Source organism: Argopecten irradians, chromosome 13 (assembly GCF_041381155.1).
Source record: "Argopecten irradians isolate NY chromosome 13, Ai_NY, whole genome shotgun sequence".
NCBI lineage: Eukaryota > Metazoa > Mollusca > Bivalvia > Pectinida > Pectinidae > Argopecten > Argopecten irradians.
This window is the reverse complement of record NC_091146.1, coordinates 2,674,226-2,696,222: the sequence shown is the minus strand read 5'-3', so window position 1 is coordinate 2,696,222 and position 21,997 is coordinate 2,674,226. Positions and strand designations below refer to the sequence as shown.

General features: G+C 36.3%; 1 long non-coding RNA gene across 1 annotated transcript; it reads left to right on the top strand.

The window, feature by feature from the left end:
- The first annotated feature begins 13,709 nt into the window (after nucleotides 1-13,709).
- LOC138306019 (uncharacterized) lies at nucleotides 13,710-17,465 on the top strand. The gene is made up of 4 exons (XR_011205760.1): nucleotides 13,710-13,914; nucleotides 15,371-15,481; nucleotides 16,260-16,370; nucleotides 16,897-17,465. It is a non-coding gene; the product is annotated as an uncharacterized lncRNA (long non-coding RNA).
- The last annotated feature ends 4,532 nt before the right edge of the window (nucleotides 17,466-21,997 follow it).

Below are 21,997 nucleotides of genomic sequence, written 5' to 3'. Positions count from 1 at the left end.
CGTACCCGGGTCAAATGTTGGTCCCATAAAAACCGTTGACAAATCTGATCAAACACTTGCGTGATCACGGACAAGTTCCAGATATGGATTGGTCAATCATAGATCTCGGCCCAAACAATTATGGAAGAGGGGGAGTGGAGGAAATTATTGTACTTGCCGACGTCCCTGGGGGGTGGGTAGGTTTATGATCGTGGTGGTGATTATCATGTGACGAATGGTACCATGGAAATCCTGTGTTCCAATATGGCTCTTCAGACGCTGGGCCTCTGAGACATAGTGACAAATGTGGGCGTGTCGCCGCTGCAGTACTCTTAACATTTGTATGTTTCATATGGTTTCAGGCCAGTGTCGGTCAAGCTGCCAGCCTGACCGCGATTGCTGCCCGTGAGAGTGATCGGCCTTGGAACTGGTTCGCCAGGCAACAAGGGAGGGACGGCTGTTCGAATGCGAGAGTTGTTCCGTGTAGAAGCTGATTCCTGACAAAGCCACTGAGTCTCCAGGACGATGCGGAGGAGGGAACCAGCACCTTAAGAAGAAACGGTACGAGGTGTTCACTTATCCCGGATTTACCTTATTCCTTAGGGACAGAGGGATATGCCCCCATGGCTGCTGGGCCGGCTCTCATTAAATCCCTGAGCTTCAAAAGACAACCGCCCGAAGCGTGCGGGGTCGGGGGGGGCCCCGTCGCACGTCAGCTTTGAGCGCGCGAGGCGTCCCGGAATTAGGTGGGGTAGCTGGCGGCGTGGGGGGGTGACTTGACATGGTATCCGTAACGACCGGCTTGTGGGTGGATGGAGTCAGCAAGCAGAATCTTTAAATTAAAAGGGCATTTAGTGCGGCCGCGTAGTGCTCGACGCAACGTGTAAACAAACTAGGAAGCGTTCATCCCCGCATGTCACAGAGCCCATTATCAGGTCTCTAGGCCTCTTGTATTCACAAGAAATCGTTTAAAGGGTTTAGTCTAATTGATCCCCTGTCACCTTGAATGAGGTCAAGGCGATTATTTGAACAAAACACTGGTAGCCATCTTATAACCAGCATTCCAGATGCCAATTCTGTTCTCTAGAAAATCTTAGTTTTTCTTAAAGAATGCGTTTAAAGAGTCTTAGAAGAGATTTGACCCCCTGTGAACATAGCGAAGTGAAGGGCAAGGTCTATTCACCTTGAAAATAAATGGGAACCCTGATTATCGAAACCATGTTTACAGCCCAAGAAATCTGTGCTCTGGGACCCGTTTGGTTTTTGAAAATAAGTTGTTTATTTTTTTGGTTGCCTTTTTGGACCGCTGTGACCAGGAAAACCCGTTATTTAAGCATGTTACATGGCCCTATATCAAGGACCGCGGGCCTTGCTGGTTTCTTGAAAAAGAAGGTCGTTTTCAAAGGAGTTTAGCCTTTTTTGACCCCTGTCAAAACACTTAATAAAATGTTCAAGGATAGTCATTTAAACAACTTGGTAGCCTGTTCGAAGCACCTCATGCCAAGAGGCCCAATATCCACATTCTCTAGGGCCTCTTAGTATTCACAAGAAGTCGTATCAAAGGATTTTAAGCATTGTTTTGACATCTGTGAACCGCTTGAATGGAGGTACTGGACCTTCTGTTTAAACAAACTTGGTAGCCATTTATCCCAGGAGAGCAATAGTCACAGGTTCCAATATTAGATTCTCTAGGTCCGCTTAATCTAATTAGGCACGAAGAAAATCGTTTAAAATATTTTTTTAGTCCTAATTGGACCCCTGTTACTTGGAATGAAGGATCAAGGTCATTAATATTTGAACGCAAAATGAAGGATATATTAAACTCTTTTCGGTTAAATTTCCCCCTGGTCCAGTGAGGGTTGAAGGGCGCATAAACATTCATCATTATAGATGCTCTCGCGGTAGAGTGATATATGACCAGGGATGATTAGGGAAAATTCCCCGATGAGTCATGTAACAAGAGGCCCATGTGACCTAAACGGATCATCATGACTATTAGCACAATACAACATAGTCTTTTAAAGATTTTAGCCTATTGAACCTATTAGGTTGTTTCACAATGAAGTCGTTTAAAGGATTTTAGCCTTTTTGACTCATGTGACCTTGATTGAAGGTCAAGGTCATTCATTTAAACAAACTTGGTAGGCCCACAATGAATCGTTTAAATAGGTCGTTTGTCTAATCGACCACTGGTATTCTATATCTTGAAGTGCTTCGCAATCAAGGTCATTCATTTGAACAAACTTAATAGCGTTTCATCTCAGCATGCTACAGCCCAATATCAGTACCCCTGGGGCCAGCTGGTTTTGAGAAGAAGTCGTTTAAAAAAGTGAGCCTATTTGACCGCCCATGTGACTTTGAATGAAGGGCAAGTTCATCTTTTTTACAAACTTGGTATCACTTCCGCCCAAGCATGCTAAAGGCTGAAATATCTAGTGCCCTGGCCTTTCGGTTATTGATTGAAAAGTTTACGCACGGCGCACGACGGAACGGTGTATGATGACAATAGGTCATCCTGACCCTTTAGGTCAGATGACTCTAGGTCAGATGATGTGAAGCTAAGTTGTGAAACCTGCGGTATGTTGTTCGATGTGAAGCGTCTTGATTTATCATTGAAGTGTGTATTTTGGGTGGTACGTTGACTGCGGTATATTCCGTGTTGTGTCTTCATGTAATTGACAAGTGGAACTGTAAACATTTGACATCTCTCCTCTATGTATAGATGGAACCACACAACAGTACGATTGACATCTCATCAGCTTTATCATTGAAGCACAACAGTAACATTTACCTCATCCCTCTGTAGGTATGTGAACAGACACAACATTACTTGACATCTCAATAGGTGGTAACATTGACATCATCTCATCTCGAAACAATGTATCGAGTGGATCAACACACAGTAACATTGACATAACATTGACAATGACATCTCATCTCGTAGGTATCGATGGAACAACACAACAGTGGAACATCCTCATCTCGTCGGTATCAGTGGAAACAGTAACATTGACATCTCAACTCGTATCGGTGGATCATAGACATTGACGAGTGGGGAAATCACAACAACATTGACCATCTCAGTAACAATTGACATCACAACAGTCATAGACATCGTAGGTCATCTCGTGGTATTGTAACAACACAACAGTAACATTGAGTGGAAACAACACAACAGTAACATTGACATCTCATCGATCGTAGGTAACAAAAAAAACAGTAAAATTGAGTGGTACAAACACACACAGTAAACATTGACATCTCATCTCGTAGGTATCGAATGAACAACACAACTCAGTGGCAACATTGACATCTCATCTCGTAGGTATCGAGTGGAACCACCACACATGACAGTAACATTGACATCTCATCTCGTAGGTATCGAGGGGAACAACACAAACATAACATTGACATCTCATCTCGTAACAACAACAACAGTAACATTGACATCTCATCGCTATCGTACATTAACAATACAACAGTAACATTGATCTCGTAATCGAGTGGAACAACACAACAAAACATGGTATCATCGAGTGGAACAACACAACAGTAACATTTAGACATCAGTCATCTCGTAGTGTATCTCATCTCGTAGGTATCGCGTGGAGAACAACACAAGCAGTAACCTAGTGCATCTCATCTCGTATTGTATCGAGTGAAACAACACAACAGTAACATTGACATATCATCTCGTAGTTATCGAGTGAACAGACATCCACAGTGACATTGAACATCAGGTGAATGGAACTACAACACAACAGTAACACAGCAACAGTAACAATGGCAATCTCATCTCGTAGTTATCGTATGGAAACTAACACAACAGTAACATTGACATCTCATCTCGTAGGTATCGAGTGGAACAACCACAACAGTAACATTGACATAGCTTCATCCTCGTAGGTATCGAGTGGAACAACACAACAGTAACATTGACATCTAATTTCGCTAGATATCGATGTGAACAACACTACAGTAACATTGACATCTCATCTCGTAGATATCGATATAACTTGACATCTCATCTCATAGTGGAGGGAACATCACAACACAGTAACATTGACATCTCATTTCGTAGGAGGTATCGAGTGATGAACAACACACAACAGTAACATTGACATCTCATCTCGTAGGTATCGAGAGTGGAACAACACAACGAGTAACATTGACATCTCATCTCGTAGGTATCGAGTGGAACACACACCGTACCATTGACCCATCTATCCGTAGGTATCAACTCACAGAGAATGGAATCAACACAAACAGGTACACATCACGACAAATCTCATCTCGTAGGTATCGAGTGGAACAAACACAACAGTAACATTGACATCTCATCTCGTAGTATCGAGTGAACAACAAACAGTAAATTGACATCTCATCCCGGAGGTATCGAGTGGAACAAAACAACAGTAACATTGTACTATCTAATCTCGTTAGGTATCATCGAGTGGAAACAACACAACAGTAAATTGACATCTCATCTCGTAGGTATCGAGTGGAACAACACAACAGTAACAATGACATCTCATCTCGTAGGGTATCGAGTGGAAACAACACAATACAGTAGTAACATTGACATATCATCTCATCTCGTAGGTCATCGAGTGGAACGAGTAACACAACAGTAACATTGACATCTCATCTCGTAGGTATTCGAGTGGAACAACACAACATCAACAGTAACATTGACATATCATCTCGTAGGTATCGAGTGGAACAACACAACAGTAACATTGACATCTCATCTCGTAGGTATCGAGTCGAACAACACAACAGTAACACTCACATCTCATCTCGTAGGTATCGAGTCGAACAACACAAACAGTAACATCGATATCTCATCTCGTAGGAGTATCGAGTGGAACAACACAACAGTAACATCGATATCTCATCTCGTAGGATATCGAATGGAACAACACAACTGTTAACAGTAACACATTGCATCTCATTTCGTAGGTATCGAATGGAACAACACAACAGTAACACTTGACATCTCATCTCGTAGGTATCGAATGGAACAACACAACAGTAACATGAGTACATTAAATACATTGTTTATATTCCTCCTATTGTATCATCCCTATTATCAATTAATGGGTAATGGTTTCCAACGAAATTATTCATTGATTTTGTATGTGGAAATTGATTTCAGACAATCTTGGTTAATTATTTTCTGATATGATATTTTGTAATCATATGATTGTGTTTTAATTATCATATTTTATAGAATAACATGAATATAAATATATCTCGGGTTTCTTTGCAAATATGACAGTTTGAAACATATTTAATTCATCAATACCCAGAACATGGTTTTGTACTAACATGCCAAGGAGAGCTAACACAATGGAATTGCCAATCACCAGCTCCAAGTTGCGGAGTGCAGCTGTTCCGTTTGACATCCCGCAACAAATATATTCATTGATTATGTATTGGAAATTGATTTCAGACAAGCATGGTTAATTACTTTCTGATATGATATTTTGTAACCATATGATTGTGTTTAATTATCAGATTTTATAGAATCATGAATATAAACATATCTCGGGTTTCTTTGAAAATATAATAGTTTGAAATATATTTAATTCATCGATACCCAGATCATACAGTAGTTTTGTACTAGCATGCCAAGGGAATTAATACAATGGAATGGGCTAATCATCAGCTCCCAAGTTAAGGTGTTCGTAGCTGTTCCGCTTGACACCCTTTAACACATATAATAGACACTATTTCATATCAATTTGTTTATAAGTGCGAAGCTCTGTTTCGCTAACATATACGTTAGCACAAGTACATACTAAGATCAATGACCTGTTAGCATGGATGGCTAATTTTGTTCGTACTTCCTGTTTGACCTATTCCGGTTTATGCGTTGCTCCGGTACTGTTCTCCGCAGTAATGGAAAGCATGATTGTATAATTTAAGGATTAACTTGAATAAATTGTTTATGTTATGGAGATATAACACAAAAATCTGAGTGTAATTTAAATAAACCGCGTAATTATTACGCCATCATCACAGCCAACCAGAAGCCATGTTACAAACGGCGACGCCATTTTTTCCTTTATGGGCTGATAAAGTGAATTTTAAGCCAATGAAAATGCTTGTAACAAGGAAAATTAAATCATATATTTATCTAATGCAAATGAATTCATGGGAAAAAAACATTTTTTTTAAAGATAATAATAACACGTTTGAAAATAAAACGCTATAATGGAAACTGTTGACTATGCTAGAACAACCAATGTATGTTACACACCAATGTATGTCAAAAGTATGACAACCAAAGTATGTTACAGACCAATGTATGTCAAAAGTATGACAACCAAAGTATGTTACACACCAATGCATGTCAAAAGTATGACAACCAATGTATGTTACACACCAATGCATGTCAAAAGTATGACAACCAATGTATGTTACACACCAATGCATGTCAAAAGTATGACAACCAATGTATGTTACACACCAATACATGTCAAAAGTATGACAACCAATGTATGTTACACACCAATGCATGTCAAAAGTATGACAACCAATGTATGTTACACACCAATGCATGTCAAAAGTATGACAACCAGTGTATGTTACACACCAATGATTGTCAAAAGTATGACAACCAATGTATGTTACACACCAATGATTGTCAAAAGTATGACAACCAATGTATGTTACACACCAATGCATGTCAAAAGTATGACAACCAATGTATGTTACACACCAATGTATGTCAAAAGTATGACAACCAATGTATGTTACACACCAATGATTGTCAAAAGTATGACAACCAATGTATGTTACACACCAATGCATGTCAAAAGTATGACAACCAATGTATGTTACACACCACCATGCATGTCAAAAGTATGACAACCAATGTATGTTACACACCAATGCATGTCAAAAGTATGACAACCAATGTATGTTACACACCAATGCATGTCAAAAGTATGACAACCAATGTATGTTACACACCAATGATTGTCAAAAGTATGACAACCAATGTATGTTACACACCAATGATTGTCAAAAGTATGACAACCAATGTATGTTACACACACCAATGATTGTCAAAAGTATGACAACCAATGCTTAAATATTGCCTTCTACACCATAAGGTTTTAGCTTGTTTAATAATGTGACTCGCTTTGTCAGATGTATACAGCATGCATTTCAAGTATATAATCAAATGTTTCAGATATCAGGTCAGTGAACCATACAGTTGATCTTTATGACATAAAACAATACTGCTCCTCACAGAGGAGAGGATTTATAAAATTTGAGAAATGAACAACATTTTATAAAATTGGAACTAACGACACAGGTCTGTAATAAGGAACGTATTTACGTTTACCTGATTTAAAAATGGGAATTACATTAGCCCTTTTAAAATCGTTTACATAACTCTTTAGCACACTCTTTAAAAATAATACCAGTTATGAATATTGCCATAGCCACAAAACCTTTTAACACCTATCTGTTTCAGTGCTTTTTGAACATCTGTACATTTCAGAAAGCTGAAAGGACAATAAAATTTAATGTACAGCATATATTTAGGAATTATAACAATTGTCGTCAGCACGGAACACACTTTTGAAAAACGAGTTAAAAATGTTTTCGGAATCAGTAATGTTAGAAAACGATGCGGAACTGTTAGAGATCGAGTAATCAGCGACTTTCCTCTCCTACCTCCGCGTACCTTTAACAAAACCACAATAAACATTTGTAATTGTCTTTTATAGAAAGTTCAACACTTAATTACACTTGATATGTAATCAGCATATTTGGACGTTTGAAGTTATTAGCGTAGCTATCTGATTAAAATACATATCCTTATTATCCCTACGTCTGATAAGAGGATATGACAATATCCCATTCACGTTCTTGTGACCTTTGGAAATGGCCAATCAAATTGCTGCAGCCAGAATCTTGGCTGGGGACGAAAAGGTTTGAAAAAAGCTGTCAGAAGTATTTTCGTTCGTATTGTCATCTCGCCAAAGAGCACAAAAAAAAACTAAAAGTATATGTATACTGGGACGAAATTGAGTTATCAATTGACATTTGAATGTGTAGAAAATTAATTTAATCTGAAGTGCACGTGGTAAAAAGGACATCCGAACATGACCTTGTATGGGATGTTGTCAGATCCTCTATTGAACGGAGTGGTTATAAGGATTTGTATTTTCATCAGATTGTTAGCGTAGGGTAGAATCATGCAGTGACGTGCTTGACGTAGGCAGCATATGTAGTTTCTCTCTCTAACAAATGCTATTGGGTCATTGGCTTATCATAAAAGGAGGCATTTTTTTCTAGTTTTACCGTTGGAATGCGCACACTTTCAAAGTTAAAAATGATGGCGTCGTACAGTTTTTTTGTAAAAATCATTATCGACAGTTCCAGAATAGAAAAAAATAAAACACACCAGTCTGCACTTGAGAACATTCTTCTCGTGGAATAACTGTTTGCACGTTTATAGTTCATAGAAGTACTGTTTGTTTTTCCAAATCGCGTACCTCAGAAATACCAGTAATGCCGAGATGATCGGAGCATGAAGTGTGCGTTAAGTGCGAGTTGCCTGTCCTGGGCTTCTTGTATAGTGAAACATTGTACAAATGACAGCCAACAACACATTTTACGCATGAAACACCACAACACATTGTACACATGACACACCACAACACATTGTAAATGACAGACCAAAACACATTTTACGCATGAAACACCACAACACATTATACACATGACACAACACAACGCATTGTACACATGACACACCACAACATATTCTAGACATGACAGACCACAACACTATCTACACATGACACACCACAACACATTGTACACATGATATACCACAACACATTGTACACATTATATACCACAACACATTGTACACATGATATACCACAAACACATTGTACACATTATATACCCACATCACATTGTACACATGATATAACCACAACACATTCTACACATGACAGATCACAACACATTCTACACAAGATATACCACAACACATCCTAGACATTCACACACCACAAGACATTTTACACATGCATCACCCACAACACACTGTACATATGGCAGACCACAACACATTGTTCACATGACGTACCACAACAAATTGTACACATGTCAGCCCACAACACATCGTGCATATGGCATACCGAAACACATCGTAAACACGACAAACCACAACCACATTGTACACATAACAGACATAACATATTGTACACATGACACACCACAACACATTGTACACATAACACACCACAGCACATTTTATACATGACATACCACAAAAAAATTGTACACATGACACAACACAACACATTGTACACATGACACACCACAACAGATTGTATACATGACAGACCATAACACATTGTACATATGACACACCATAACACATTGTACACATGACAGAACACAAACATATTTTAAACAAGACAGACCACAAACACATTGTACATATGACAACCACAAACATTGTAAACATGACACACCACAACACATTTTAAACATGACACACCACAACACATTGTACTCATGACACACCACAACAAATTGTACACATGATACACCACAACACATTGTATGCATGACATATCACATAAAAATTGTACACATGACACAAAACAACACATTGTACACATGAAAGACCACAACATATTCTAGACATGACAAACCACTACACATTGTACACATGACACAACACAACACATTGTACACATGACACAACACAACACATTGTACACATGACACACCACAAAACATTGTACACATGACACATCACAACACATTGTACATATGACACACCACAACACATTGTACACATGACACACCATAACACATTGTAAACATGACAGACCACAACACATTGTACACATGATATACCACAACACATTTTACATATGACATACCACAACACATTTTACACATGACATATCACAACACAATGTATACATGATATACCACAACACATTGTACACATGACACAACACAACACATTGTAAACATGACAGATCACAACACATTTTAAACATGACACACCACAACACATTGTACACATGACACAACAAAACACTTTGTACACATGACAGACACAAAAAACATTGTACACATGATAGACCACAACATATATTAGACATGACAGACCACAACACTTTCCTAACCTGAAATTGACCTGAAATTGGACCAGAATTTCTGGTTAAAATTTTGACCTGAAATTGACCTGAAAGGAGCAGAACAGTCAATTTCAGGTTAAAAACTAACCTAAATTTCACCTGAAATTGACCTGAATTTCACATTAAAATTTGCTGAGGTCAAATTCTGGTCAATTTCTGGTCAAATTCATGTGAAATTCTGGTCAATTTCAGGTTAGTTTTTTAAACCTGAAATTGACCTCAAATTATATTCCGGTCAATTTCATGTGAAATTCTGGTCAATTTCAGGTTAGACTTTTAACCTGAAATTGACCTCAATTTTCTGAGGTCATTTTCAGGTGAAATTCTGGTTAAATTCATATGAAATTCTGGTCAATTTCAGGTTAGATTTTTAACCTGAAATTGACTTTTCTGCTCTTTCAGGTCAATTTGACCAGAAAAAATCTTGACCAGAAATTGACCTGAATTTCAGGTCAATTTCAGGTCAAGTTTTCTTCTGGTCATTTTCATGTCAATTTTACTGGCAATGTCCTGGTAAATGGTTCACTTGCATCACTGTAGTTCTAGAATTGTACCCATTTCTGAGCATATCAGGTGTTGCAATCACACTGCTGAGGAATGTTTGGTGATTTTTGGTCATTTGTATCAAGATATTTTGGAAAAGGAAACAGTCTTTTACAGTTGAAGAATATTAATCAAAATGTGACCATTGAATTGTTTTTATTTTTCATAACATTTTCAACTTTACTGACCATAAGGAATGAGTGTGACCACCCAAAAGTAGCAGAGGCGGCTTAACTACTTCTAAACCATGAACTTCGTGGATATAAAAGACCGCATCCAGTTCATAGCAAGGAGCTTATGGCCCTAAACATTCCAAATGATCAGGTCACGAGGCTACTAGGTTGCAGCATCCGCACATGTTTATAACCTCCTTCAACACGTACAGTCGGGTAATGCTACCATCAGGAGACAACCTAGCGAAGTCTTATAAGAAATTACAAATTGTCTGACAAAAAGGTCACATTTTAACAAGTTTTCTTCACCATAGCATATTGTTTAAGTTTTATATACATGTACATGTAGATATACGTACATGTTGTAAATACATTTATCTATTAAAAGAAGAAATGACAATCAGATTGTTTTGTCACTTCATGATAGCTTTAAACGATTCACATTCAAAGAGGTTCACCTTCTTCAACTATTTTTTTCTAGGAACTTCGACTTTAGTGGGTCGATTTTTTTCGTAGAGGATCTGTTACACAGCCTAGAACCCTCCTCCCCTCCCTCCCCTCCCCATCCATAGGAAAACAATGACAAAGTCTGTTTTCTGCTTTATGTTATTTATCTTCCAAAAGTTCTTTACTTGATCTTCTTGCCACTGCAATCCCTGAAATGTAAAAGAGAAACATTTACATTCCAACTGCACATGATCTACAAGTTATTTTAGCTGAATCTACGGACATAAAGTCAAACTGCATGTAATATACTGGAGATGGCATACTGTGTTAACACTTTCATTAGAAGTCGGAATCATATTGTACACTGTTCTAGAAATAAAGAACACTTTGTCATCAAATGCATTGGTTTTTTCCCTCTAAAATAGTCATAGTAAGATAAAAAAAATGTTCAAGTTTCTCTTAACATTGGGTTATATATACAATAAATCAGATGACTCAGCCTTACCAGTGTTTTAATTAAATTAGATATTAAAAGTTTCAGGAAAAATCATATACTGTGCTCACTCTATGGATAGAATTTTGGGCATTTTGCTAATAGAAGACACTAATTGCTAAAATAAAGATAATCATTTTAGCATTTTTTACTAAGCCATTTTTTTGGCTGAAGAACGATAATAAATTTGTAGTTTCATTTTTTTTTTCATTCTAAATACCTGAGCTATCAAATCCATATGATTCAAGATGGAATTTAAGTTCCTAAACATTTGTCATTCCAAGTGTTACACTGAAAAAATAATGGCCTGGTTATGGCCTTGAGGAATAAAGGGAGGGATATGTGGAAGAGTATGAAAATATCATGTTCTTTTACTATTTTCTTAGTTTACTTTTAGCAATTTAAAGCATTGCAAATTTTGCCCTATGCGCTATTGTAGAAGTGACTTTGTTGGGCACTAGGTGTGTTCTGCTAAAAACATTTCTTTTTTGCTAAAGATAAAAGAAAGGTTTTAGCAACTTTTGCTAAGGCGTTTTTTTTATCTAGAGTTACCAGAGATATATACATGTAGCATCTGACATAATTTTTTCATAAAATAAGTTATTGCAAAAGCTTAAGGATGTCATATGGAATTGTTATTATGAAATAAAGTCAGTCCCGTGTGTGCGTGTTATATTTGATATTTTATTAGAAACCATTTAATGCATCGTTGTAACTGCAATATGGTAATATTAGTCAGTCATGTCATGATGTGATTCATGTCCAAATATATATATACATGTATAAGCAACCTGCATAGCTAGAGATACCAACAGGCATGCATTTACACTACAATCATAATTATTAAATATCCCCAAATATCACGGATTTCATCACAAATCTCAATACAGCAGTCAGTCAATTTATTATATACAGCATAAGCCTACATGTACAAATGTAGTTGCCTGTTACAATATTTTACTCAACATGTAATTAACATAATAATAAGAAAACCAACAAATCAGAATAAATTAACAATAAATCTGTGTAATTATGACACTAGAATGTTTTATAAAGGCGTGATGTTTTACATACAACGATAATTATTCTATATAGACAATGCACTTTGTAACTTGTTTTTTTTAAGAACTTGTATTAATAGGCCTAGCATAAAGTACAAATGTAGTTCTACATTGTACATTACTTGTCATTAGCTGCAACAAATTAGCTACTGTTTTAGCTAAAAGATGTCACCTTCTGACTGATCTTTTTTTTTATTCTTTATCTTGTGCAGGTACCCCTATTCTTAAAACCACTTTTAAATATGGTACTGAAAATCAATAGGAGTAGTTTATATATGTATATTGTATATTTACATACCGTACATGTACAATTGACAAAACGTCAAGCTCCTGCATGTGATTTACGTGTACTGGCTAGGCTACTTCATAGTCATATTTTTCTGTATTTTGACAAAATTTCAATTTACTGTCATAATTGTATTAATTTTTTTAATTGGCAATTATTGCAGCTACACTGTATGGGCTTAACGAATCATATTCCCAGGGAAATCTAATAAAATATCCCAAGGGCCAGGACCCCAATGAAACTTTTCACAAATATTGTCTGATCAACAAAACAACAACCTTGTTTGTTTTATGAGAGAGAAAAAACTCGTCTAAATTTCATATTCATATCGACGGATTACCTGAAACACCTTCTTTCGCCTCTACTCATTTTCTACGGAAGATTGTCAACATCGATATCCCGGCCTCTGTAGTCAAAACGCGCACGTGCTGTTGTTTACGTCTGCTCGATATAGTCTGCTCTAGTTCAAATCTAGATCATCGATAGTTTATCATTTACGGCTCGGCGGAGTCAAGCATCTCATGACCCAGATTGGATGGAGTCTGTGACAACAGATCAAGACAGTGGCCTATGATATTGTCACAATATTTTGATTATATCGTCAATATTAGTGAATGTGGTGTAATACATTACGATATATGATGTTTGCCGGTACACTACGACTAGGATGCCTAACTGTCAGCGATATTACAAGTAGCTTAACTATGTTATCGGAACAAAATACGACAATCACAAAGTAAGTTTGAGAAGCCAACATCTGATGAAAAATAAAATACTATGCCGCCCGGAAGCGGAGAGGTTCTGATTAAGACAGTAGTTTTTTTACAAAGTACCTAAAATTAAAGCCAAAATAAATCCGTAAGAAAGCTCAGTCCATCTGACCCAATAAATAAAGGTGTATACATTATGTCCGATAGGCCTACTGTTTGTAGGTCTACTCTATGTAGAGTCTAGTAGTTTGTGTATCATCAGGTCCTGTATGGAGTGTATGCATATCCATATTCAGTGAATTAGATTGTCACAACCCATACTGTAATGAATCCTTCAAATTATATTTATAATCATGATTGGCATGAAGAAGTATACATGTACATTAATTGTACCCTACATGTAGACTACATAGTACATGTAGAAATCTACATATAATAATTGTACATGTAGAACTAATTATATATATTTATAAGACTCAAGACTGTCATCATTCTCTATTGTCCATAACCTTGCTTAAATAGGCTTATATAAAGAATAAAGGTTAAATAAGAAATCAAATAAAACAGGAAATTAGAAATCAAATAAAACATGAACACTAGCTGTTAGGTAGTGTTATCACAACTTCAGTGTGGTAATTGTATAAATTCCACACCATAATGGATAATGTTTATATATGTAAATGGTGAAGTTTACATTGGTATACATTCTGCAGCTTCACAAATTAATAAATATAGTGCATAATTATGTACATATACCTACCAGGAAAGGATCTCTTCATGTTTTCGACACAGCTTTTGTAATGAAAAAAAAATCACTAGACTAAGAAATTAGAAATACCAGAGTAGTGATGCATTAATTTAGATACAATAATAATGTTATAATTAATATAATCCTCATTCCTGATTCAATGATGGCATTTATGTTTTGTAAACATTCTTTAATTTGTTCTTAAATTTATCTATGGTACATATTGTGTCAACTGAATATTAATTCAGATCCAACATTGATGATTTCTTTGTGAATCTTATCAATATGCAATTTTGAAATACATAGATTATTTATAGTAAATAACTGGCAACCAATGGCTTAATATAATTATATGATTATTTAATAATATATTTCTAATATTTTTGCTATCATGAAAATATAGAATATTGAAATTAATTGTGGATACTTATAATTACATTTCGTATGTCTAGTCTTTGATGAGGACATTTATAGAACTTTTAACTGATTCGATAGTTCTGTTAAAGTTTATTTTAAGAGAACAGTTATCAGCATGGTGTAATAGGGAAAAGTAAATCTTTTAAAGAACCTTACTTGCAATATTGATTCAATAACCCCAAGTAAATACGGGTAGTTAACCTATAGGTACATATAGTTACATATACACAAAATGTATACATGTACATACATGTATATGTCAGAGATACAAACATGCTAAATTGCCATCAGTAGTTTATTTTTCATTTATTTTCCAGATTTGACAGATTGATGTCTTTGAAATTAAATACCGGAGATATAAAATTGATTTTAATCAAGAAAATATTCCAGGACTGGGCAAGAAGAACTTACCCAAACTTTTTTATTTGGTAAGCAAACAAAATGTGGAAAAAAAAAGTTTGTATGATATTGTACATATGAATGTCACTGTATTGATAAGTGTATTGGGAGCAAAGTTTTTATTCATTGTAAGTTTTATTCCATAATTAACTTTAAAATCAGATTGCTATAACTCATGTGGTATATTATACAATATACATGTATACTTCATAATATCTTCCCTTTGAATGAAGTGAGATATATTGTTTACAAGAACTGGCTCTTCATCCTCTTCTTATCTAATAATATCCTGGCAAAGCCCTGCATTTCTGTAGTGTTAAATATATGACTTATGGTGATGAAATTTGAAGGATACATATGTAGTTCAATTCTGTAACTCAAAGCTGATATTTAATACACTACATTCAGGTAATTGACCCTATGTTCTAAGAGAAAGGTAAAAAGTAAAAGCCAAGTTCACAGTGATTTGATTGTCCAGGCTGGACCCTAACTTCTGAACTATTTGTAGTAATAACTACTAATAAGGGGAGACAATCTTGAGTTACGCTGCATATGATTTGTTCTACAGATGTATTGTTTAATTTAGTCACAATTTTTCTTTTTTTTTCTTTTTGATACACATGGGTCTGTGAAAGACTTGCTTTGTATAAAAAGTATGTAACCATTTTCACAAACATGTACATGATCTAATAGTAACATTCCAACATTATAATTTATATGTCTAGGCATTGATCATAACAAAAAGGCACTAGTATTGTAGCCTCTTTGTTATAAAACTTTATTAATGACAACTGTTGAATATTTCAGACTGACCACATTAAAATGCATGGCCACAAACAGCACTTTTCTCCAGACGTGACAGTGTTTGAAAATTGAAGATCAGCAAACTAGCCATGCCTCTTCGGCTACGAAGATCAGGTATTTTTTCACATCTGAAATGATTTCATACTTAAATACGAGTTGTCTTTCTGAAATTTATGAAACTTACTTAGTCAATATATTTCTTTTATGACATTAAGTTCCTGCTTGTAAATTTTAAATAATGTGGTTAACATTTACCTTGTTTGAAACACATACATTTCTAATGTAAGAAATAGGACTTTTTAGTTCGAGTTGGAGAATGGTTTTATACTAACCATGTAGAATTTTAAATACATGTTGTAATACCTTCGAATAGATCAAATGTCCATAATTAATTAACTTGGTAAAAGACATACAAATGGTTTTCTGGATGAATAACATGACTTGGTAATTTGACGAACAAATAAACAAAATGTTTTTTTCTTTTTTACTTGCGGTTAATTAAGACCAATATTCATATTTTATGCATGCCGGCAAACCACAGAAACATCTAGTAATACATACGTGTACATGCTATCATGATATTTACTTAGTCAACATCATATTCATTGTGGCATTTGTTTTTTATTTCTATTTTTTTTAGGTTTTCTTTCTCCCTAAATGGAGGGACTGATGCCTTCTGTTGGTATGAGATTGCAGATATCTGGGGCCAGTCAGTGCCTGTAACCCCTGAATTGGAGGGAGAAGTCCATACTCTGTTTGTCTGAATTATTGGTTAGGTCAACAAGCGCCGGCTACTCTCAAGTAACAGGCTTGACCAAGGCAACAAGGGATTTGATTGGCTACAAGGCAACACCTCTGGTCATATACAAAGCTCCATATACATTGTATATCACACTGACAAAACCCACATCATCCTTTGTACAAAGCATGTACATATATGTAAAAAGTTAACTTCATCAGTGTATATACCAATTATTACTGAATTGTGTAATTATAAGTACAATTGCTATGTGTCAGAGCAGGAACTTTTGTACATACCGGTATATATATCATGCATAATTTGCGTATTTCTCTGTCCAAAGTGATGCTCAAACATGATATTGGTAAAGAGTTATCGCTCTTTGCTACAAATGATAAGCAAAACATGTGCTTAAGTTTTATGTAGCAGTTATTTTTCTTAACTGCAAAATAAATACTGTTTTAAAAACACTTACAATGTCTTCTCTTCATTTTTCAGACGTTTTTATACTGGAGGAATCATTTTAATAGACAATTTTACAAATTATTTTTAATAGAAAGTAGATCTATGAAAGCCATAACAGTATCCAGTAAATGATCCAAAGAAAATTTGACCTGAAAGTCACCCAAGGAAATCTTAACCAGAATTTCAGGTCAAGATTTCTTGACCTTAAATTGACCTGAAATTGACCAGAAATTCAGGTCAAGAAATATTGACCTGAAATTCAGGTGAAGATTTCTTAACCTGAATTTTAGGTCAAGATTTCTTGACCAGAAATTGACCTGATATTGACCAGAATTTCAGGTCAAGAAATCTTGACCTGAAATTCAGGTTAAGATTTCTTGACCTGAATTTCATGTCAAGATTTCTTCACCTGAATTTCAGGTGAAGATTTCTTGACCTGAAATTCACCTGAAATTCACCAGAATTTTGCATGAAATTTGACCTGAATTTCAGGTCAAGAAATCTTCACCTGAAATTGACCAGAATTTCTCTTGAAATTTGACCTGAAATTCAGGTCAAGAAATCTTAACCTGAAATTGACCAGAAATTGACCAGAATTTCAGGTCAAGAAATCTTGACCTGAATTTCACCTGAAATTAACCAGAATTTCTGGTCAATTTCAGGTGAATTTCAGGGCAAGATTTCTTGACCTGAAATTCAGGTTAGGAAATATTGGCTGTGTACAAACAGGACACAGGAGTCCTACTATCACAAGGAGAACAAATCATCACAACTGAAACATCCACTCATTTACACCAGCAACACATTTTATACATGGGCATGTGGGCGTCCGAAAATAGTTTATTGTAATGGAACATTTGCCTAAACAAAGCAAAATCAACAGATGCTAACCAGTTATATTTGTCTACTAACAATAATTAGACACGTCTTGTCTGGAACCAAAATAATCTAAGATATCGGCCGCGGAGTGGTTCAGATGTCCAGACATATTACCACAAATCCTCCACTCTGGGTCGCGATATCGAATCCCAAGTGGGACTGTTGCCAGGTGCTGACTGTAGGCCGTTGATTTTCCTTCCAGACACTCCAACTTGCCTTCACTACATAAACTTGGTACGTCCAAAAAGACCCAGGTTGGTAACAGGACGGTAACAATAATCAAACCAAATGAAACTAAAATGTATTCCAGAAGTAATTATTGACAAACACATTTTGCCACACATCGTGACACCTGATTATCTGCTACGGATTCTGGAGATCGAAAGTCTCCACCAATATGATATTTAGTGACACGACCTTGAAGTGCTCGTGGACCACACAAAAATGACATCATTGATCATTTGCGATGTTTTATTCAACTGATTAAACGTATCGAAAAAAAATGACCCAAAAAGGTTTATTATCGCGAAAACGAGATTTGGGTAATTAAATTTGGTTAAATGGTTGATTGGACTTGACACATTATTGATACATCTTGCAATACGTTATATATGTTAAGATTCGATCATCATAGTACATATATATATATATATAGGTTGTTGACAGCTAATTACATTATCCATAGCCTGGAGCACTTCCGTGTAGTGGGGACGTAGTTTGTTGCCTTAGCCTGGAACAATTTATTGTAGTGGGGACGCAGTCTGTTGCCTTAGCCTGGAACAATTCAGTGTAGTGGGGACGTAGTTTGTTGCCTTAGCCTGGAAAAAATTATTGTAGTGGGGACGTAGTCTGTTGCCTTAGCCTGGAACAATTCAGTGTAATGGGGACGTAGTCTGTTGCCTTAGTCTGGAACAATTTATTGTAGTGGGGACGTAGTCTGTTGCCTTAGTCTGGAACAATTTATTGTAGTGGGGACGTAGTCTGTTGCCTTAGTCTGGAACAATTCAGTGTAATGGGGACGTAGTCTGTTGCCTTAGCCTGGAACAATTCAGTGTAGTAGGGACGTAGTTTGTTGCCTTAGTCTGGAACAATTTATTGTAGTGGGGACGTAGTCTGTTGCCTTAGTCTGGAACAATTCAGTGTAATGGGGACGTAGTCTGTTGTCTTAGTCTGGAACAATTTATTGTAGTTGGGACGTAGTCTGTTGCCTTAGTCTGGAACAATTCAGTGTAATGGGACGTAGTTTGTTGCCTTAGCCTGGAACAATTTATTGTAATGGGGACGTAGTCTGTTGCCTTAGTCTGGAACAATTCAGTGTAGTGGGGACGTAGTCTGTTGCCTTAGCCTGGAACAATTCAGTGTAGTGGGGACGTAGTCTGTTGCCTTAGCCTGGAACAATTCAGTGTAGTGGGGACGTACTCTGTTGCCTTAGCCTGGAACAATTCAGTGTAGTGGGGATTTAGTCTGTTGTCTAAGCCTGGAACAATTCTATGGAACGCCATAGCTGCCTTAAGACTAGATGTTTAATTGCATCACGTCACCATGTTATAGCATCGTGTCAACATGTCATAGCATCGTGTCACCATGTTATAGCATCGTGTCACCATATCATAGCATCGTGTCACCATGTTATAGCATCGTGACATCATGTTATTGCATCGTGTCACCATGTTATAGCATCGTGTCACCATATTATAGGATCGTGTCACCATATCATAGCATCGTGTCACCATATTATAGCATCGTGTCACCAGGTTATAGCATCATGTGGCCAAGTTATTAAGACGTTTTCCATTAAGACTACTCGGAATGCATTTGGATTTTACCTTACAGTCAAGCGAAAAGACGATCCAGATCACCATCTGCTAGCCAGAAATTATCTCCAGTGTTGTTTGGCGGGAGGACGTTTGGTAGGTATGATTAGATCTATGGTTAGATCTACAGCTACAAAATGACAATTTTCTAATGACTTTTTTAATGACTAATGAAATAGGTAGCGAATATATATTCTGTTTCGTAATACTTTTCGTATCTTTGAAAAGGTGTCTCCTTTTTTATTATGATACAGTCGCTCTATTTTTGGCGGTGTACAGTCAAACAGAAATACTTACTTTAAAAGGTCCCAGTTAAAAAATTATACACAAAGGTTCTGTTTCTATTAAAATTCAAGAAACATATTACGGCTTTGTTGGTTATTAATATTTCAACTGTTTACAATGTACGTTGAAAAGTTCAAAGTATTGTGGTATGAAAGTACATGTACATGTAAATAAAACAATAGAAAGTAAAACGATCAATTAATGGTTATCGTGTTTTTCATCTTTCTTTTTTTCATATAATTGTCTTAAAATACTATTTTTTTCTTAATGTCTATAATCGATTTTTATTGCTTCTGTAGTAATAATCATAAGCATAAATATATTGATCACATTTTGGCTGATTCGAAGGTATTAAGAGAACAAGTTAGGCCAAAATTTCGCACATCTCACTAAAAAATCCTTCCTTGCGGTCAGTAGATAGAGAAAATGTGGGTCAAATATAAAGTGTTGTTTTTTTAATTACGTATCTCTATAATGAAACTGATGTCCGATAGTTGTTGTCTTCAAATTTCTTGTTGTAACGCGGTATTTTAGTTCTTCAATCTGTACAGATACAGTCATTAACACTCAGGGGCGTATGAGGCGGGGGGCGACATCCACCCCTCCCCCCCCCCCCCCCCCACCTTGTAATAATGATGATAACTAGATATACACAAACTAGACTAAAATGTCCATCAAGAGATTATAGTGTTTCAAAAAATGTCTCTTAAAGGTAGGTTTCGCCCAATGAAATATAAAGACTACGAAATGGAAATTTATCCAAAACATCGATATTATCTTCAGATCATTTTCAATGCATACAGCGAACAATATGGGTGGTCAGTTGCCTAGCTTGACCAGGAAAATACTCCTCTAAAAATAGAGCGAAGTCAAGCTTTACATAGAACATGACGTATTTTTTCCCCAAACGAGACCGCAGCAACAAACGGAAGCGTGCAACAAAAAGTCAGATCGCAGTGACAGTTTGCCACGGCATGTTTAGTTAAAGATACAACAACAAATTGAAGTGCGAGGAACTGTTTATACATATCGTATAGTCTAAAACACTTCAATGTTACTTACATACGCTCGCTAGCTTCGTACACCAAACATACATGTAGTTAGTCTGCGGCTGTATGTGCCCTGGCATATTTGTTGAAAAACTCACCACGTGCAACGCCGTTACACGAGTCCCAACAGATCCGAGCAAGTTCCGCTTGGGATGTGGCTTCTGTTTCTTCTATTGCTACATGCCATCTCTGAATTTAAATCCCTATAGATATCCTAGGGTGCTACCGATTCCATTATAATTCCTTCCACTTTGTTGCCGCTTCAGATATTTTTTTTATCTCACACACTTTCGTTCAGCCATTTTGTTTACTTTTAGTGCGTAACAATGCGCATGCGCGAAACTTCGACAACACAATCCATCGCAGCTTCATTTGCATACTATTTTGTCTGACGGACACCGTAATAAATCAAGGATTTCCTTCAATTTTGTATTCAAGACACATTTGTTCAATCTCAAAACGTATAAAGAAATTAAATTGAGGTATTTTAAAAATGTTTTTTCATCTTTT